The following is a 5585-nucleotide window of genomic DNA, read 5'->3' as shown; positions in this document are numbered from 1 at the left end:
ATAAATACTCCAGAAACGAACAGTAACTAACCCGCATATTATAACCGGGCGTTCCGTTCAAACATTTGGCCCTTCGAACCGGGATATTTTATAGTAATCATGCCGAGAAAAAGTGCGAAAACCGAACCCGCCGAAAAGAACAAGGCGCTTATTATTGCCCGTTTATCACGCGATTGTGCGCTGAAATCAATTAAAGAAATCTACGCAGTCGCAGAAATGGTTAAAAGTGACCCATCACTAATGTCTGAGTTGGAAATTCGTTCGCGCCAACTAGATTCCCATGTTACGCAATTCCGTGAACACCAACACAAATACATTCGAAGAATTCGAATGTATTGATTCTCCAGTTACCGATGTAATGGAGACGCTTATTTTTAAAATAAATTTAGTATTAACGTCAACTACGTCCACAAATAGTATGCCTGCTTCTATAACGCCTCAATCACAATATAACACATATTTATCTAATGTTGATTTGCCTAAATTTGATGGTAATCCCGAAAAATGGCGTTCGTTTTATGAAAGATTTGATTCTTTTGTTTCCTCTAGAAATATTAATAAAATCGACCGGTTTCATCTATTATTATCATGTTTATCTGGTCCGGCGTTAAACACAATAAAATCTTACCCACTCTCTGCTAACTATGATGACGCATGGAGCGCTCTTATGGAGCGGTATGAAAACCAACGACTATTAGCATCAGTACATTTGGATAGGTTATTTTTGTTCAAACCAATAATGACAGAATCATTATCAGCCTTAAATGATTTTATTGATGTTTTTAATGACAATGTAACAGCCATAAAAAATCTCGGTGTGGAAGATTTATCTGGGTTTTTACTTTTTTATATGGGTGCTAAGGTATTAGACGTAGACACACGTCGTTTATTTGAGGCCAGAGTATCGCAATCTACAATTCCAAATATAGACGACCTGATTTCTTTTGTTCGACAACGCTGTCGAATTTTAGAAAAAATCAAAGGTTACAATACCGATAAGAAAGAATGCACAAATAAAAATAACATAGGTAGATTCTATGCACAACAAAGAACTGTATTAACAGGATCAGCAAAAAACTATAAAAAGTGCCCATTTTGTTCAGACTCTCATCCAGCGTATCGGTGTAATGTTTTTCGATCATATACTACTGAAAAACGGCGTGAAGCCGTTATTAAAGAGAAGTTATGTTTTTCGTGTTTGAGTGATATGCATCGCGCCTCGGAGTGCAAATCTAAGTTGTCATGTTCGAAATGCTAGAAGCGTCACCATACTTTACTGCATTCTAACATCGTAAATAGCCAAAACTCAATACCAGTGAGCTCAAATAGTGAAACTACTGGTACCTCAAAATCTAATGTTCAGGAATTTTTCGGTTTATCGCAGTCAAATACTACCGTCATTTTAGGTTCTGCAATTATTCGTGCGCGTAATAGTCGAGGTGATTATCAAACAACATTTTTACGATTACCTGCCGAACTGGTATTTATATATATATATATATGATTACTTTAATATAACTCATTATCTTGTAATTCTTATTATTTTATTTAGTGTAAGTACCATCCGTTTATATACAGTCCACTCCCTATTTCTTTCTCCGGCATAATTAGATAACCCAATTGGACGTTAACTAACCCGCACATTATAACCGGGCGTTCCGTTAAAACAGGAGGGCTATTTGATCTTGTGATTAAGTTACGTAAACCTTCCCAGAAAAAATTAGAAACATTAAAAATTTATAAAAAATCTGTTATTTTATAAAATTTCCAATTTTACATCTTGGCGATTATTTTATATACATTAATATTCGAGGGTGGGCGATGGTCGCTATCGTCCCTCATCAAAAGTTTTTATTAACCAATTATTTTCTTAATTAGAACATTTTTTATTTTAATAGCTATTTAAATATTTATTTTGTTATTTAAAACAACATAGCTGACACCTTATAAGGTATAAGGGATGAATTAAAAAACAAAACCAACAAAAACTTTGTATAAAACAATTTTATAACTTTTTATAATTTATCCGTAAAAATGTATAATATATTATATCAAAGTCATACTTTCTTTAATTACTTTAATAAGTACTAATTCATGTATTGTACTTATAAGACTATAAAATTTTTAGTCATGAAATAATTAGGAAAATAGGAATTGGTGTTGCTTTTGGAATAATTCAATAAATCTAAAAATTTTACACTATCTATAGACATACACTTAAACAAAAATTTCTATTAATCCATACATTTTTCAAAAAGTAATATTAGTATAAAGTCGAAAAAATAAAATATTAAATAAAAATGTTAACGCAAAAATAGTATGTTTTTTGACTACTGAAGCCATATATGTATAATATTTATAATGTTCAATTTAACATTGTTTCAAGCTAAGAGTATTTCAAGAACAATTTCAAAAGCTAAGTTGAAAAAGTTATCCTTTGGGAATAGCTGCTATTTTGATTTCCCCTTTGGCAGATAATGGTTTAGATTTTCAAATACATATATATCTAATACAAAGGAAATACCTAAAGCATTTAAAAAAATATGAATAAATAATTAAATTTTAATATTTAGGTAATATTGGTATTATATATTATAGGTAATTTAGGTAAACAACAAATAAACTATAAAACGTATTTCAATACGTATTTTCAGTACCAGACACATTTCTGAAACACCTAATAATTACTCCACATTTAGACCCTTACCTGTTATAGCTTACTCACAATTAATTTAGCTGATGTTTTTTAATAATTTGTATCTCAATGTACAATAATCGATTCAATATTTATTAATAGTGTGTTTAACTTTATTTTCATAAAATATGAACGATATGCATCTCTAAAATTTCTAATGGATATTAAATTAATTATAAAATATGATGGTTTAAATGAAACTATTTCTAAAAAAAATTTAATAAGTGATCATAAGCATCTCTATGCAACTAAATTTGCACTTATTAACACAGCTAATTATTTAAATCCTTCTAATTAATATAATCAGTATATGATTATTGATTATTGTATGATTATTATTATTATTATTGATATGTAAACTAATAATTATTAGTTTACGTATGAATAATAAATAAATATATCTAAATCAAAAAATATGTAACTAGCAGAATGTATAATGTACTGTATATCACTATAAATAATTATTTAAACATCAAAAGTGCATACAAATGATTACTAAGACTTCTATTTTAATGATTTATTACAGTAAAAATACAAAAAAATAGTGATTTTAACGAAATTTTTAGTTTTTTTCATAAATTTTCTGTTAATAGTAATTATAAAAGATTCTGATCACATATCAATCTAAAAAATAGAATATTTTTTCCTCATTAATATATTCTATTTAATAATATAAATTCTAAACTTGGAAGTTGACCTGAAATTGTGTTTGGAAGTTTCAACATTTCTTAATTATAAACTATCATAAGAGCAACTTTAAAAAATCAAAAAAATATGTTATGTTTAATGAATACAAAAACCAATAAGAATAAATTTGATTTTATGACAAATATTGACTTAATAGTGCCACGTTTTAATGAATTTTAATAGATTAAAAATTTTGTAAGTAATTTATTTACATTTAAATGAAAAAAATTTGCTTTGTGTCTATTAAAATTAGAAATAGAAAAATAAGGACCACTCTAATACTCTTGTTATTAAATACCCTCTCTATTTAGGCGTACTAGTATAAATTATTTTGTATATTTTAGAAAAAAATACTGAATGCTTGACATAAAATCATTAGGAAAAAATGTAATTATTTAACAATTTATTATAAAAAATCTATTATTTTATTTATATTGTTATGTTTTTTTGATAAATACGATTTAAGTGAAGTATTAATAGAATTATTAGAGTTCCAGGCAGAATTGCATAACAGGACATTTGGTAAAGTAGAAGATCTGGAAAAATTCGACAAATTTATTGAAGAAATCTTAAATGATTACACTCCTGATCAAATAATGCCTGCATTACAATTACTATTAAATAATTAAGTTGTAATTTCTATGTCCAATCATTTATTGTATTTAATTAATATTTTTATTGCTTTAAAGTAATTTATATCTCGTTTTTTAATTTATTGTTCACTCTGTTCCTTTTTATAATTATTCTTGTATTAACAGTGTACTCTTTCATTTGTTTTTTAGTCATGTTTAAAATAATCCAATAACGTTATTATTTGAATGCTATGTGGGTTAAGTTTCATTATATGTCCAGTTCATGTTGGCGTCTACTTTTTGTATATTGTTATAAATATTTAAAAGACACGCTTATTANTTATTTGAACGCTATGTGGGTTAAGTTTCATTATATGTCCAGTTCATGTTGGCGTCTACTTTTTGCATATTGTTATAAATATTTAAAAGACACGCTTATTAGAAACATTACATACTGATAGTAGACTACACAAATAGAGTCAAGAAATTCATAAATAACAAAGAAAAAGTATTTAACTTTGTAGAAACCTATTATCATTTTAAATCTAATTCGACATTTAATTTAAAAACAATAAAAATGAATGATTTTAATTGTCTATTTAGTGTAATAAACAAAAATTAACATAAAGAAGTAGGGATAGATTTGAATAAAGGAGTTGTGAGTAAGGAANAAGAAGTAGGGATAGATTTGAATAGAGGAGTTGTGAGTAAGGAGTGAGTAAGAGGTGAGTTAGAGTTGAGATAGTATATGGGAATTTTGGGGTTTAATATGTAGAGTAAAGTAATAATTTTAACTACTCAATAAAGTTATTCCTATTTTACCTATTTTTACTCTTATTATTTACTATGTGAAGTCTTAAAGAGTAAAACTTGCAAATAAATTTTGGTGCTTACTTTTATTTTCTTAAGTTGTCGTTCGAATTAATCTTGTATTAACTTCTCGGTTCAGTGTTAACAATCGTTTGTAGATTTATTCGTTTATTTTGATTAATTAGATTTATGTATATATTAAATCTTAATCATCAATTCTCGCTTTCATTACCTTGACAAAATATTTCGTTCAAAAGTATTTTTTCCAATGTGCCCTGTTTCTATTATGATTTATTATTTTTTTATACTTTTAAAATTGTACAAGATTTTTACTAATAATATATTTGATAAATTCCTCATAGTCGATATTGATATTCTAAATACTTATTCTGAACTTGCCATACTAAAATTTTAAGAATATGTCTATCTATATTCAAAATATAGTCAACAAGACTGTGTTGGCTCAGCGTAAGGCCTTGGCTGGTAAGGTCACAGTTAACCTTAGTTATATACATTAAATATTATTATAATACATTTCTTAATATCTTAAATGCCAACTGTTTATGCGTTACTACCAAAAAGGAAGGACATAGCTGTAAGACTGGCGGGTACACACGCCAGGGTTGGGTTTATTATTATTAAAATAAATTAATAAAAAAAAAGACTTAATGCTTAAAATATTATTTGATATTTATTTCCATAATATGAAAAATTAAATAAACAAATTAAATTAAACTAAAAGATATTTTTTGTAGATTGGAAACACTGCGAATTTAAAAGTAATTATGTAAACTTATTTTATGTTGAAAACTGTTAGAGTC

At 26.8% G+C, this 5585-nt stretch overlaps 1 long non-coding RNA gene across 1 annotated transcript; it reads left to right on the top strand.

The window, feature by feature from the left end:
- The first annotated feature begins 3446 nt into the window (after nt 1-3446).
- Nucleotides 3447-4078, top strand: LOC126909227 (uncharacterized). The gene is made up of 2 exons (XR_007704965.1): nt 3447-3769; nt 3872-4078. It is a non-coding gene; the product is annotated as an uncharacterized LOC126909227 (long non-coding RNA).
- Nucleotides 4079-5585: the final 1507 nt, after the last annotated feature.

The sequence above is a fragment of the Daktulosphaira vitifoliae genome, unplaced genomic scaffold (assembly GCF_025091365.1).
Source record: "Daktulosphaira vitifoliae isolate Bord-2020 unplaced genomic scaffold, ASM2509136v1 Scaffold_196, whole genome shotgun sequence".
In the NCBI taxonomy this organism is placed as follows: Eukaryota; Metazoa; Arthropoda; class Insecta; order Hemiptera; family Phylloxeridae; genus Daktulosphaira; species Daktulosphaira vitifoliae.
This window is presented reverse-complemented; position numbering and strand designations above follow the sequence as displayed.